The sequence below is a fragment of the Lissotriton helveticus genome, chromosome 7, assembly GCF_964261635.1.
Source record: "Lissotriton helveticus chromosome 7, aLisHel1.1, whole genome shotgun sequence".
Lineage (NCBI taxonomy): Eukaryota > Metazoa > Chordata > Amphibia > Caudata > Salamandridae > Lissotriton > Lissotriton helveticus.
This window is the reverse complement of record NC_136068.1, coordinates 256,392,765-256,409,499: the sequence shown is the minus strand read 5'-3', so window position 1 is coordinate 256,409,499 and position 16,735 is coordinate 256,392,765.

The window sequence follows — 16,735 nt, the reverse complement described above, 5'->3', positions numbered from 1 at the left end:
GAAAGTAAATCAAGGCAACCATTTATGAGTCTATAGGAAGATAAGAACACGAAAACATGCTAATCAAACTTGCAGAGATTAAATGTAAGATTAATAACTATAGATGGGGCAATCTTAGACACAAACTAGAATTTCACTACTGGGAAATACTTCAAAGTTGAATAAGAGTTTTGGGAAAAATCCTATACATCTATAGGAAGGGTAGAGAAATGGAACACGCTATAGTTCTAGGAACTTTACTTCAATCCACTCGAAAATCGAAGATTATAAACAACATCTATATTTCATAAACGGTATGAAGAGTTGTACTTAAAGGAAGGGTAACATAGGAACATGCTAGAAAACAGCAATAACGTATGAGCTTTTATTCAGTAGCTTTGCAAAAGCATGGAAAATCAATTATGCGCAAAGGTGTGTCTTTATTAAAGCAAAAGACAGAAAATAGAAGTGCAGTATAGAGTTTCAGCACTATATATTTACCTTGAATGGTGTGAAGACCAACCCTGGCCACGGATCAGTCAAGGACAGGAAAAACCCCAAGGAAGGACAGTCATCAATGGGACAGCAGGTGCAGAATGGACACCCCAGGACAGGACAGGAAAACTAGATTAGGATCAGGACAGGACCACCAAGGAACGACCAGCACCCGCAGTTTGGAAGCAACGCCTGCGCTCCACCCTCTCTGCAGCTATCGGCCAAAACCCCGATTGGGTTTACGAATTCCCCAGCAAAGTGCTCCGCCAGCACTTAAGGTTTAGTAAAACCTCTTGAGTCTATGGACATTTCGGACAGAGTGCTCCGCAGCCCTCTGTATTCAGTCACCTATTGAGTGCGTTGTGGCAGTGACAGGTCTGCTATTCGGACAAGTCGGACAATTTCTCTAGCTAAACCTAGGCTAGTTATACTGTTTTCGGGTCAGTGTACCACCCCCCAAATGTTGCAAGTGTCAGAATCCCCAATTTCGATTGGTCCCCAAGTAGGATAGGTCAACACACCAATCACAATTTACGTCTACAAGCTCACATTTACATACTCTGGAACCGCCTATTTGGATTTGGGGTTCCCATGAGATATTCTACAGAATACAACGAAACAAAACAATTGTATCAATTGCAGTACAGTTCGGCTCCATCCTGCTGGGTCGCAGGTCACGTTCTCAGGAACATCTTGACTGTGGCTGCCAGCTGGCTGTGTTCCACTGTTCAAGGTTGTCTTCCCTCTGCCAGGGTGACATGCGCAGTAGGGGTTTTCAAGATGGGTTCATGTGCGTCTCGCAAACCCTCAAGAACGTGGTACATGAAAAGTAAGCGAAAACAAATTAAAACACAGAAATAAATGAATTCACTGTATACCATGAATAGCTACTCTATACCCCTTTACTTATAATATACTATTGCGTGAGTGTTTTAGTGCAGAAGGACAACAACATAAAACATTTGCGCAAGCTTCACCATTTGAGAACATAGACAGCCATCTTAGAAGCAAGTGCGCAAGCGCAAAGTTTCCCACCAGAACTGCAAGTGCGTCACGTCACGTGAGTGTGACTAACGCATGCGCAGAAAGAAAACCCGCCAAGCAGCGGCCATTTTAGGAACAATCGTTATTTGAGTTAGTAAACACATATGCAAGCGTCTCTAGGACACCCCAAATGTCAGAATAAAGGGAAATTAGTAAGACGAACAGGTTGAATTACATGGTTATAAGTTATGCGAGGTTCATGAGTTTGAGCAAGCCGCGCAACGTGCGAATTCTTGCTCCATCAACTGGTCTAGTGTTCCGATGCACCAGCCACTCCTAGAGGGCTGGCTCACACCCCACCCCACACCCATCCACCACAGGCTTCATTGAACATGTGACCCTGATAATAAAAGGGGCCAGGCGCACGTGCCCTGAGCCAGTTCCACAAACTATAAGACAGTGTCTGTGTCGTTACTCCTACTGCATGGGAGCCTAGGACCCCACAACATTACAATCCATTCTGGTGGCATTTTTTCAGAGTGCTTGGTCTGGACATGCACAAACTTTAGGTTTCAGAACACTGCACAGTGGTTAGGATTGACTTTACTTATAAGAATTTATTTCTACCCATATAAACATTTTTTTGCAACATCAGGATAATGAAAGACTGGGAAATAAACATAACTTTCTAACCCGTACTATGCAGTTTGCATGCAGCTCTTTGACGGCAGTTTATACCTCAATGTGCTAGATTACGATTGCAACTGCACATGGTAACAAAAGAAACTCTGTCACAAAAGCAGTAACCCACTGCGCCATGCACATAAAATACTGTTCTTTGATATGCATGGTACACATTCTCTGCAGAAGGCATATTAACTCTCTGTGCTACCATAGATGAGTAAAAACTGCCACTATAAAGCTCTTATCTCTCTCTCCAGCAGGTACGTTAATCACCAGAGTTATATTGACACTTTTATTGTTACCCTAAACTGCTTAATATACAAGGAAGTCTGCAGTGCTTTTACAACTGTTGTACTGCTACAAAACCACCCCCTCTATCAAAACCAGCCCTCCACCCTTCCACCCTCCCGGGGAAATGCCCAATGCATAATGCCCAGTACAGCCAGTCTGGCCTTGTTCAAAGTATGAACTTCCAAAATATAGCTTCCTCATTTTCCTCATGACAACTTTTAACAAGCTTGTGCTTGAGCTAGACATCCATTTGAAGACCAGATCCCTCAGGAAGAAATAAATAGCTGGGAACATAGCACACCAGGTGCCAAGCGCATAGCTGGCAAGTTTTCAGACTGCTTATGTGTGAAGTTTTCATATTTTCAGTTCACTTATGAGTGGTATTCAACTGTCAAATGTTTGACACAGCAGAATTTTCTTAGGAATAAAACCAAGCACTTACATCCATTAAATATCTGAAATGATTCCTTTTCAAACAATGAGATTGCTAAAAAGATCTTAAAGCTGCCAAAACTGGTCACTAACCAACTGCCCCTTTCTAGGATGATCATAGTGTCATTTCAAATACGACATGATATTTTTGTAGTTTTATGTAATGCAAACCAAAGATAATGGTGAGTTTTATAATGATGAGCACCAGTTATATTATACAAGGTCACATTAATTTTTAGGCTGGGGAGAGATTAAGGCCCATATGTACGAAATTTCCATTTAGTATTTCCTAAATAACAAATCCTAAGAAATCGCTATTTAGGAAATGCAAAAGGGAATGTACTAAAATTATGATTTCCTAATAGCGATTCCTAAAAAGTCTCAATTGCTATCAGGAAATCGCTATTTAGGAAATGCAAAACCATTCACTTCTATGGGCCTAAGGCCAATGTATGAATGGTTGTGCATTTCCAAATTTAGGAAATGCTAAACCTTTCTTACCTATGGGACTAAGGCCCCCTTCTATGTACTTTAAAAATGAGTGGAGTTGGAAGAGCTTCGCGCGCACCCAAGATGGTCGCGTGAGCACAGGGCTCCCGGACCCTCGCCACCTCCATCGACTATCCTGTCCTTTATCCTGGTTCAGACGACGGGTGTTTATTGGCACAGTTCTACTGCTCATTTATTTGTTTCAACGAACTTTTTTGGACTTCGGGGTCCAGAGCTACAGACTGTCGCAGTTTTCAGGCCTGCTCCATGGCGACGCCCCGCGCTCTCTTGTCTCGCTTGCCGTTCAGTAAGTGAACAACAACGGACTGCCAGACTTGCGTGGGCTGGCGATTGCTTTCGGTTTCGATTTCTGTCCGGAGCTTAACCTGACTTTGTCGGCTCCGTGGGCGGCCGGACACTCCTGCACCCTTGGTCTCTCCGTTCCTACTGCCGATCTGTAGCGGTTTCCAGATCTGAGACTGGCACCACCTTCGCCCTTTTGGTCCTACATTTTCCACCACAGTCACCATTTTTACCCGTCAACGGGCGACCCATGCGGGTCCAGGATCCAAGATGGCCACCAAGCCTGAGGGTGGGAAGCGCGGGCCTAAACCAGGCGTTCGAGGGAGTGCTCTGCAAACGAACATCATGGACCGGTACACCCAAGCTAAGGGATATCCGGGAGCAGCAGCTAAAACCTCGACGACAATGCCGGAGGACTCATCGATTGAGGACGAGCCCTCGCTGCGAGATCTCATGGGCGCCATCACTGGTATGAAGGCCTCATTGGGGCAACAATATGAGGCCTTGACTCTCAAACTGGATACGGTGGCGATTGACGTCAATCTGATCCGGGCGGACTTGGCGAAGACAAACGAAAAGGTCAAATCCTTGGATCTTATGACCTCTAGCCTGGTCACCGACGTCTCTGATTTGCAGGCTGAAGTTGGGAATCTGAGGAAAGCCAATGATTACTACTCTGGGCGCCTAGAGGACTATGAAAGCCGTGCCAGGCGCAATAACATTCGCCTGATTGGGGTCCCGGAATCATCGACTGCTGCCTCGACGGACCTATTGGTGGAAGACCTGGTGCTGAACCACCTGGCGCCCAAGGGTCTCAGCAAGTTTTTCGCTGTCGAACGTGCACATAGGATCCCCGGCGGCACACCTAAATCGGGTGCTAACCCTCGACCTATCATTGCGAGGATTTTTCATTTCCGGGACAGAGACGCTATCCTGCAGGCTTCGCGGCAGTCAGGTCCCATTGCCTTTGAGAACTCTACTGTCAGCTTCTATCCGGACTTTACACAACAGGTCCAGAAACAGAGGCTGGGGTTTCAGGGGGTCACGAAGAGACTCCGGGAAAGGTCAATGAAGTATGCCATGCTCTTTCCGGCCCGTCTGCGGGTGGTACATAAGGATCGTACTTTTTTCTTCGACCATCCTGGGGTTGTGAGTGACTGGCTTGACACGCTGCCTCTGGATCATGAACCTTTTGAGGACTCTGGCAAGTCGGATCGGGCGGAAGGTGGCCCGACGGAGCAAGAGTAACTGTTGACTTTGACCCCGTACCCTTCCCGTTGGCTTTGAACTGTGCTATGCTGTGTTCTTAATGTTTGCAAGTGATAGTCTCTTTTTTGGGGGTGGGTGGGGGGTGGACGGGTCCTTTCTCCTCCTGGGTTTTCTTTTCGTAGATTAGTTGGGTGGTTGGGCGACAGGCACACTGCGAGTTTATGGGGCTCTTTGGTCTTCAGCAGGGGTGCGGGGTGGGGGGTATAGTTGTTTTGACATTGTTGGGGGGGCTGGGTTGTTTGTTTGAATTTTCTTGTTACTTGCAAGGCGAAGGAAAGGCGCTCTCCTGTTTTTTGCAGTTGCTCTGGGTGTGGGGCCGGGGAGGGGCTGGGCACGGGGATGGGGGGTAGGGGACTTCGGTTATTGTGTTGGAACGTGAACGGGTTGGGGGATGGGATTAAGAGGAGGGTGGTGTTACAATTGCTGAAACGTTTGACTCCAGATGTTGTCTTACTGCAGGAGACTCATTTGCTCGGCAACAAGTGCTACGCTTTGAATAGGCGTGGTTATCGCCTTGTGGCGCACTCGGGTTTCACTTCGGGCTCTAGGGGGGCGGGCATTCTGGTTCGGGCCTCCCTCCCCTTGGCCATTGATGATGTCATATTGGATGATAAGGGACGATATGCCGCCATTGTGGGGCGCTGGGAGGGGAAGGTTCTTATTCTGATTTCTGTGTACGTGCCCCCGGGCCTCCAGGCCACCACCTTTGCTGATCTGAGTGGACTTATCCTGGGCCTCCCCGAGGGTTTGCTTTTGGTTGGGGGTGACTTTAATGCGGTGGTCTCGGGAATGCTTGATCGTCACCCTCCCAGGGAACTGCCGAGGGCCCGGACTTGGTTGAGCGACTTCCTGGAGACGTTGGGGCTCACTGATTGCTGGCGGTTGCTTCACCCGGGACAGTTGCAATATACCTATCATTCTGGTGCTCATGGTAGTCTCTCGAGGCTAGATCACGTTTTACTGCCCTCGGCCCATGCATCCCTCATACGGAAAGTTAAACATCTGGCACGGGGTATCTCGGACCATTCTCCGCTTTGGCTGGTGGTTGATGCACGGCAGGGTTCGGCGGGCCGAGTGGCCCCGATCGACCCCTGGTATTTGAAGGACCCCAGGGTCAGGGATGAGCTGGTTAAAGCACACGATTGTTATTTTGAGGAAAATGTGGGCTCTGTTTCCTCCCCTACTGTACTTTGGGAAGCTTACAAGACTGTCATTCGTGGCCAGGCCCTCTCATTGATTGGTAGCGTGAAGTTGGCCAACCGTGCTGAGACGGTTCGACTTGAGGGGGAGGTCACGGCACTGGAGGAGGGCTTGGAATCTGGGGTTACCGCTGAGGGGTTACATCTACTGGAGTTGAAACAACATGAATACAGAGCTCTGGTCACTGCAGCTGCTAAGGAAATGGGGCGGGAACAGCAGGGACGCCTGTATGATGTGGGTGATAAGGCTGGGAAACTGCTTGCTTGGTTGGATAAGAGGGAAATTGCAAGTCGTGTCGTCCCTGTGATTGTTGCGGAGAATGGAGAGTGTTGTACGGACCCTGTTGATATTGTCGCATGTTTTGCCGATTATTTCCGCGAGGTGTACTCCCAGGTGTCTGATCGATCGGAGCAGGACTCCCACCTGTTATTGCGTGATATTGCACTTCCCCGATTGTCTGATATTGATAGGGATGCTCTGGATGCTATCCCTACTGTGGACGAGATTGCCGCTGCTGTCCGTTCGGTCCGATCCGGCAAGGCCTCGGGCCCTAATGGGCTCCCCATTGAGCTATATAAATTGCGCCCGGATTCGCTAGCTCCTCATTTGCGCTCTATGTTTCTTGAGTCTTTGGAGGTGGGGTTTCTCCCGCCAGACCAGAGGCTGGCCACTATTGTTGTCATCCACAAGGATGGTAAACCTCGGGATCGCTGCGCCTCTTTTTGACCCATTTCGTTGATTAATGCGGAACCTAAAATCCTGGCCAAGCTGCTGGCGACACGTTTGGCATCCGTTATTGGGGACCTGGTTCACCCTGATCAATCCGGCTTTATACCGCATCGTAACACGGCGCTTAACCTCCGAAGGTTGCATGGAGTTCTGGCACGGGCTGAGACGCTGCGTGAGCCCGCCATCTTGGCGTCCTTGGGCGCTACGATGGCGTTTGATACAATAGAATGGCCGTATTTGTGGGCGGTTCTTGCTAAGTTTGGTTTCGGTTCGGACTTCGTTCGATGGGTCAAATTGCTCTACGCCGGTCCCATGGCCCAGGTGGTGGTCAATGGTCGGGTCTCTGCGCCCTTTGCACTGAGCAGAGGGACGCGACAGGGCTGTCCCCTGTCCCCCTTGTTGTTTGCTCTTGCCTTGGAACCGCTGGCGGCCTGGTTGCGGTGGGAACCGTCCCTGAAGGGCATTAGATGGAATTCGGAGTTTGAGGACCGTGTATCTCTCTACGCTGATGATATTCTGCTTTATCTTACGTCACCCCGTAAATCCCTCATTGTGCTGTTTGATGTCTTGACGTCCTTCCGCAAAAACTCAGGTCTTGTCATCAACTGGTCGAAGTCCTGTGTATACGTCCTGTCGGGTACCGCCCCCCTTCTGCCAAGCGGCTGTCCTATCGCGATTGTGGAAGATGGATTTAAATATCTGGGCATTTTTATCTCGCTGAGCCCTGCACTGCGGTTCGACCGTAATTTACTGCCCCCTCTTCAGTGCCTTCGGGCGGATGTGGTCGCCTGGGGGAAACTTCCTCTCTCTCCCCTGGGTAGAGCGGCATTGTTTAAGATGATGTCACTGCCCCGATTCCTCTACGCATTGCAAAACACGCTTGACGTTGTCCCGGCTACATATTTCCGTGAGGTCGAGAGTTTACAGAGACGACTGGTGTGGGGGGGTAGGCCCCGGATTGCCATTGCTAAATTGTCGCTCCCGTGGTACGACGGTGGAATTGCTTTGCCTGATATTCGTCGCTATTATTGGGTGTCTCAACTGGGGGCAATAAATCATTGCATGTATGGCCCTTTGCCGAATCCGGCCTTCACGATGGACAAATGGTTGCTACCGGGGGGCGACTACAATAGAGCCCTCTACTCGAAACTCACCCCTCGCAACGTGACGGGCCCCACTAGGACGGCCGTCCAGGTATGGCGACATGCTTCCATGGCGCTTGGGTGGACTGATAAATTGACTCGTGCCACCCCCCTGTACGCCTCTGATAGACTTGGCTCACTTTGGCAGTCCCGGGGGTTTGATAGGTGGGACTTGATTGGTATCAGCAGGATTGATGATGTTTGGACTAAGGGGAGAATGAAGACGTTTGAGGAATTGAAAACCGAGTACGCTTTGAGCGATCGCGAATTCTTTCGCTATGCACAGATCCGCCACGCGGTGCTCTCGGTCTTCCCTTCGGGTGTGGAGATTCCGGAGTCGTCCCCGCTTGAGGACAGGGTACTGGACGGACATGTTCCTGATAGTACGATTTCGCTTATTTATAAAAAGTTAATCAACTCCAGGTCTGACCTCCTGTCTCGACTTAGAGAGGTCTGGACTGGTGATGGGCTGGAGCTGGACGATGAGGACTGGCAGGCGGCGATCTCCTCCCCTAAAGAGGTGGCCATCCAGGCGCGCCTTAGATTTGTGCAACTTAAAATCCTACATAGAGTGTATGTCACTGGTCCCCGTTTGGTGCATATGGGCTTCTCTGTGGATGGTTTGTGTCGGCGTGGCTGTGGTCTCCTGGGCACCTTTTTACATATCATCTGGGAGTGCCCTGAGATAGTGCGATTCTGGACCCGTGTGCACGAGGTGATGAGTGAGGTTACCGGGGTGCGATCGATGCCGGAAGCTAGGAGATGCCTGCTGAACGTATGGGAACCGAATGATTACTCCGTGTCGCAGCTTCGGTGGGTGACCTTGGGCAACATGATTGCCAAAAGAGACATTGCGCAATTGTGGGGCGCTCAGGGCCCGCCCAGACTTCAGAAATGGAAACAAAACATGGACTGGTGCATGTTCAGAGAAAAAACTGTGTATATTTCTCGTGGTACCCCCCGGAAATGGGGAAAGATATGGACTCAGTGGAACACTTATCGTGGTGATATATGTGCCTCTCCTCTCCCTGACCCTGATGTTGCACCTATGTCCCCGTAACCCTAGGGTTCCTCCACACACTATTGTATACTGATTGCAATTTGTTTCTTCTGGCCCCCCCCCCCACTGTGTAAATCTTTCTCGATAGAACGAACGCTCATTGGATTGTCCTTCCCGCCCCAACACCATGTAATGCAACGTTGTGTATATTGATGTCTCTTTTTCTTCTTCCTTGCAAGTTGTTTGTATTTGTGTTATAAAATCAATAAAAAGTTTTCAAAAAAAGAAAGTTTGACAAAAAAATTATAAAAAAAAAAAAAAAAAAAATGAGTGGAGTTAGCATAAAGTGCTCCTATGTCCTCGGGGCAATGGCACTCTATATGTCACTGCTAAAACAACATTTTGGCGGCCTTTATTAGGTCGAGCCTGAGCCAGCGCGCATGCGCTGCTCTGCGAGGCTTCTTGTGTTTACTCCGTGTGTTGGTATGGAGGTTTGTGTGTGTCTTTCAATAAAGAAAGCACGCAAATGGCTAAAGGCGGGTGCATGTCCCACCTCTTTTGTAATGGTCACGCCACAGCGTTTTGCTCTTGGGAGCAAGCAGCGTCGCGCAGAGTGGCAGCTGCATTCCTCGTTCTATGTCTCTGCTGTGAACAGCTGTTCACGCACATTCGAGTGATTCCCTCTATCAGCGCGGTACCTCATTTCAACCTTAACCATGGTGGCCGCCAGGCCACTTCCGTAGGCTCTGTGCCTGCAGGTAACATTTTAATTGTAATCAGTGCGGCGGCCAGCCCAGCCTCATCTAAGTATTGTGGCGACACACATTTCTTTTGTCAATTCCTGCATGTGTGGATCAGGAGTTTTGGAGCACGGCTCAGTTAAATTTAGTTACAAGTCAGTTTCCTTCTATGCATAAACTAACTACGTCTGCTCACTGAAAGGTGCAATCTTGTGCAGCTCGCTGCTTCTTGCACCGTAGTAATGACGATGCGCCCTTCAACCCCTCCCGCCCCCCATGGCTGAGTGAATAATGTTTTTTTTTAACTCGCACCTGAAACAACAACAATTAAAAAGTCAGGCCGGAAGCCCAAGTCGACCATAAGCGGAGTCAGGCCACGGAATTGCTGTCCTCGCTGCCTATTCTGGAGTGAGGTATAATCTGAAAGTTGATAATGCTGCCTGATAAAAATATACTTTTACACTACTTAGCGTGCCGCACGTTCAATATGACGTTTATTCTGAACTGCCACACTGCAGTGTCTGCTCACTGTACTACTTCGTTTTCAGCATTGTTCAGACCCGCTAACCCCTTTCTGTGTCCTAGGGTGAACCACTACGGTGCTGGTCGGCCCTGCTTGAAAACATCTACTCATTCCTTGCATGGGTGTCAGTATTTTATGTGGCTAGCTCAGGAGGTTACTGCTTTTGTCACAGAGATGCTTTTCTTACATGCAATTATATACATTTCAATCCAAATCTACACACTGGCCTACAAACTATTATCAAAGACATCAGCTGCATGTAAAGGGCATAGTATGGCTGGAGATCGTGACTGAGCTGGCCTGTACTGTGGTGATGCTCGTTCTGTCACTCACACTAGTGCAAAGCTAAACACTTATAAGGTCCCAAAGGCGAGACCTATTGGCTATGCCAATGCTTGTTGAATTTGCACATGGTTGCCATCAGATTGGATTAGATGGTAATAGCATTTCCTAAATGCTCCTTTCGCATTTAGGAAATGCTATGTACATGGGTTTAGGAAATCACAAATAGGAAATCCCTATTTGCAATTTCCTATTTTGGGAATGTCAAATTGCGATTTCTACTGGATAGAAATCACAATTCGCAACCGCATATATATGCCTTTGTACAGTAGGAAAGGCTATTTTCCATTTCTTATCAGCCCGAAATTGCGATTCTGTCCTTTAAGAAATGCAATTTCCTTTTGTACATATGGGCCTAAGTTATTTGCACAGAATCCCAGGATGTTGAGCAGATGCCAAACTCGAATCTGGTTCCCTAGTTCTAACACCATGCCTGTAATGCCTCATTTTAAATCTGTACAATGCTTATATGTAAACTGTAAGGTGGGTTATGGATTTAAGGAGGGAAGTGGTGCCTTTTGTGTTTTCATGCTGCTTTTCTAACAACCTTTCAATTTTTGACATTTATGAAAACAGAAGTGATTTCAAAACAAAAACAGAGTGCTGGATTATATTAGGCTGTGATACATACCCATCCCCTGAGGAAAGAGGCCTGTGAAGGTATATGCTTAGCCTTACAAGAAATCATGAATTCGTACTATACAGTTGGCAGAGAGCAAATGCTTTCCTAACTGTCGGTGAAAAGATTAAAAACAGATTATAATTTACTAATCCGTCAGTGCTGGGCTCACCTAACTGTGCCCAGAAGTACCCTCCCACATGTCTAACAGGATGAAACAGCTCAGCTTGAGAGCATGTTCTTCAGCAGGAACTGGGCATGGGGGTCACCGGGCTAATTGTAACTCATGAGGAGCAGGTCTGTTATGTTATGTTATGTTATGTTATCTGGGGTTTTATAGAGCGCCCAGCTACTCAATCAGAGTGTCCCGGCGCTGTCAGACCCGGCAAAGCACAAAACAAGGAAGCAGATGGGATTATTGGCAGAACAGCCATGTTTTAAGCTCTTTTCTAAAAGACAGCAGGTTGTCAATCTTCCTTAATGACAATGGCAGTGCATTCCAAGCCCGGGGCGCCAGATGTTTAAAGGAGCGACCCCCTATACGAGCACGTCTAATTGCCGGGGTCGTGGCTAGGGACAATGAAGCTGAGCGCAAGGCTCTAGCCGGATAATGAAATCCAATCCTGTTCCTAAGATAGCGGGCACCATTGCCATGAAGGGCCTTGTACACGATTGTAAGAGTCTTGAAGACAATGCGCTTCCGAATGGGAAGCCAGTGGAGAGATTTCAGAAGTCCCGTGGCGCGGGATCTCCGGCTAAGGCCAAAAATTGCCCGCGCCGCCGAATTCTGAACCACCTGCAAGCGCGACAGGAGGTAATCAGGGAGACCCAGATATAGCACATTCGCATAATCCAGCCTCGATCCAACCAGGACTTGCACCGTAGTCCTCCTATGAGCAATGGAAAGGAGTGGGAGGAATTTTCTCAACATTTTTAACAGGCCAAAGCATTGCCCAACCAGGCCCAGAATCTGTGGTTTGAAAGCGAGACCATTGTCCATCTTCACTCCAAGATTTTTAGCGACTATAGTATCAGCGGAGGGTGGTAACATAGCAGCCGGCCACCAGGACTTCCAACAGGGGTCCGGGGGGCCACCAAAAAAGAGAACCTCTGATTTGTCAGAGTTGCATTTCAGTTGGTCCTGTTGGAGCCAAGCAGAGACGGCACCCAGGCAACTCTTAATCTGCTCTCCATTGAAGTCCATGTTCCTTCCGCACGTAAAGAGGAGCTGTGTGTCATCAGCGTAAGAGACAATCTGGGCACCGCAAGACTCAGCCAGCTCCGCCAGAGGGGACATATAGATATTAAAGAGAGTGGGGCTCAGAATAGAACCCTGAGGAACTCCCACCTCCAATGGCGGAACTACGGCTGAGTGCGGAGGGGCCCAGACCGTCTGTTGACGGTCGGAAAGAAAAGATTCAAACCATCTGAACACCGTCCCCTCTACCCCGATCTCCAAGAGTCTTGCAAGGAGGCGGTTGTAGGGGACGGTGTCAAACGCCGCCGAGAGATCTAGCATCACCAGCAATGCTTTACCTCCGCCGTCCAAGACCTCTTTGATAACCTCCAATACCTCCAGCAGTGCCGTTTCGGTACTCATATTCGCCCTAAATCCAGACTGAGTATAGTGGAGGGCACCATGTGTCTCAACAAAGTCCGAGAGAACGGACTGCACATGCTTTTCCACGACTTTAGCCAGGACCGGAAGCAGAGAGATAGGCCGATAGTTGGCGTGAATACTCGGGTCCAGGGTCAGCTTTTTCAAAAGAGGGAGAACAAGAGCCTGTTTCCAGGCCTGCGGCACCACCCCCGTCTCAAGGGAATGGTTTAAGATAGGATTGATGATAGGGTTAATGACATGTACAATTTTAGCTAAAAACTTAGCGGGACAGGGGTCTAGCGGGGAGCCTGATTTCATTTTGGAAAGAAGTTTCAGTGAAGTTTCTGGCCCAAGGGGCGGAAAATTAGACAATGTGGACCTCCCAAAAACGGGCAAAAGAGAGAGGGGTGCAGGAATGAATGCTACCACTGGTGCAGCAGGTAAAAAAGTCGCCTGAATGCTTTGGATTTTATTAGCAAAAAAATTCACCAATTCCTTGACCCATGGATCAGAGAAGGAGCACTTAGATGTAATAGCGGCAGGCGATGTGAATTCCTTCACAATCATGAAGATTTCCTTACTGGTGTTAGTGGCCTCATCAATCCTCCTGGCAAAGTAGGATTTTTTTCCAGGTAGATTTCTTTGTGATAAGCCTTCATACACTGCCTATAGGCTTCCTTTAGAGGTTCATTGTAGTTCAAACGCCATGCTCTTTCGGCCTTCTTACAATGCCTACGGCTGATGTTAAGTGCCGGCGTAAACCAAGGTGCCGAGGCTCGAGAAGAATTCTTCTGAGTTGATTGGAGAGGTGTTAACTCATCCAGGCACTGCACAAGCCATGTTTGAAAAAGCTCTAAATCATCATCTAAATTGTCAGTGCACGCACAAGGGTGTGCCGTCAGGTACTGTGTCACCATATCCGCCGACACCCGATGGAAAGCCCGCGAGGCCTGGGATTGACGACCGGGCCCCCTGGTGGTGAACCTAGATTTACACAAGATGTCAAAATTCACAAACATATTTATCAGGCCTCACAGCTGCTCATACTCAATGAGTGGTGGTATGGTGACAGGGGAGACCCGGCATATGCCCTGGAACGCTCATTGATGGGTGATAATACACTACACACGATTCTCTACTCGGCCCGGCTGCGGCAGACGTTACCGTGCGTCACGAAAGTTGTCTTTGCTGTGTGGCGGCAGGCATTACGTCGTATGGGTTGGTGGGGTAGGCTAACTGCTGAGACGCCATTGTGGCATAACGGACGACTCCCCGAACTGACGACACTCCCGGGGTTTGATGGCTGGGAAGCGATTGGAATATCGATGTTGGGACATGTCATGTCCGGGACTAATCTTAAGTCCTTCCAGGAACTCAGCGCTGAGTTCAGTATGCCCCAAACCCAGTTCTTTCGTTACTTACAATTCCGCCATGCACTCACGCCCAGCATTGCGGATCTGGACTCGCTCCCTGAGTTTAGCCCCATTGAGGCGAAGGTATTCATGGGAGACCTTGGTGATAAGAAGATCTCTCGCATCTACCAGTCGATGGTAACACAATGCTCTTCTACCCTGCTCCCTCTGAAAGCAGCGTGGGAGGCTGACGTTGGTCCCCTAGATGAGGATGACTGGAGGGAGGCCCTAGAGTCTCCGCGCGAAACTGCAATAGCGATGGGGCTTAGACTGATTCAATTCAAGTACCTCCATAGGTCTTATTATACCCGAGAGCGACTCTGGAAGGCTGGGCTGATTGGCTCGTCGGAATGTCTGCGGTGCGGAGCGGCTGTGGGTACGCTGCTGCATACAGTGTGGTCATGTCCTAGACTGATTGGATTCTGGAGGGGTGTATGGAATTGCTTGTCTGAAGTTTTGGGATGGGACCTCCCACGCACACACCGTTTAGGTCTACTTCACATACTTGAAGGAGTCGGTGGGAACATATACAAGCGCCACCTATTGCTCCTGGGACTGGTGGTGGCCAAGCGAGACCTAGCCAGAGCGTGGAAGGGAGTCCGAGCCCCCCCCATATGTGCATGGAAGGCCGGCCTGGATTATTATATGGGACTGGAGCGACCTGTGTTTGAGGCGAGAGGCTGCCCCCGTAAACACTTTAAGATCTGGAAGAGGTGGGCGGACTATAGGGAGTTGCCTCTAGGTCCCCCTGTAGCGCATGAGGAAGAGCTATAGGCAGAGGTACCTAGAGGGCCTATTTACTGTGTCATACCTTACGACCGATAAAATTGCGTTTCTACTGCACGTGCATGGGGTTAGGGAGGGATAAGGGGCGGGTAGTGGGGAAGTTGGGCATTGGGAGTTGTTGGGGGGGACAGGGGTAGGGGGGGGGCTACTTAATTTGATTTCTTCTACTCTTACTGGGTTCTGTTATGGCAAAGTAAACTGTACTACAATGTTGGTGGCGCTCTCCTGATTGTGGGGAACCACGTCTTTTGCTCTGCTTAACTCAATCGAATAATAAAAATTTCGTTGTGAAAAAAAATTCACAAACATATGGTCGGACCACAACACTGGTTTAGGTACGGCTACTACAATAGGAATAGTTGAAATAGTTGAATAGTCTGCTACTGGTGATGATTGCCAGGTGGCCTTAATAACACTCCTTGGTCCTCCTGTTCTCCTACAGCTGCCTGGTGTCCACTACAGTGCTTAGGGATTGCCAGGACTGCTTGGGTCATGTCCATTCCATCACATGGTGAAGTCCTGAGCTGCAGCGTTAGGGCCGCTATTAATGAGTGTGTCCGGCTCGGCCTGAGCCAGCCAGACAAGCAGACAGGAGGGTCATCCCCAACCCACACCCTTGATGTCGGATACAAATGAAATCAATATGTCCGGGGGCATGGAGGCCCGGAAGGCCCAGAGAGAGCCATATCATTGCCTCATCCCCCCGGTGGCAAGCATCCTGGGCCACCCCACACGTTGCCCACACAAACACCACTGAAGAGATCAAAAAAAGACCTAAAAAAATAATCTTTCACTCTTTTATCCCTCCACTATCCTTTTCAATCGAAATTAACAGACTAACATGTTCACTTCTCAAATTCCATATTAAACTATACTAATATACTACCTAAATAACTGAATAATATATCCACTACTCAAATTACTTCATATTTTTTTACTATACTAATTTTCAACAGTAATCCTTTACGGGTTCCGGAGTGGCGTGCTACTCGCCAGAAAAGCGATTCAACACCCATCAGGGGTAACAAGTGCTATATGAATGCAAATCTTTCTTCCCCTTTTATCCCTCCGCTATCCTTCTCACTCCAAGTAACTGACTAATATCCACCATTGAAATTACTTCATATTTCACCATATTAATTCACCACTAATCCTTTGTAGGCTTCCTCAATAACGTGCGTCAACAAGCGCTATATAAATACAAACCTTTGTCCTCCTCTATCCTTCTGCTATCATTCCAAATCCAAATAACTGACTAACCTATCTGTGAGAAGTTGGCCTGGTGTATGATGTTCACTATTCTAGTGAGCACCTTGTACCAGTCCAAACGGTATAGAGTCAAAATATCGAGTTTTTAATATCGACTAGACATAATATCGAGTAAAAAATATTGAATGGACATAATATCGACTAGACATAATATAGACTACCAAAATATCGACTAGAAAATTTTAATATCGAATAAAATGGACATAATATCGAATCAAACATATAGAATGGACATAATATCGACTAGACATAATATAGACAACAAAAATATCGAATTTTAGGTAAGTTAATATTAATTTATCTTTTTGTTTAATATAATTCTGTAGAGGGTTGTGGGTTTATAGGGGAATAGGGTGGGAAGTAATTTAATTATAATTAATTAAATATGTTATTTTATTTTTTGTTATTTATTTAGAATTAATTGTTATTTAATTATTAATTGGTAAT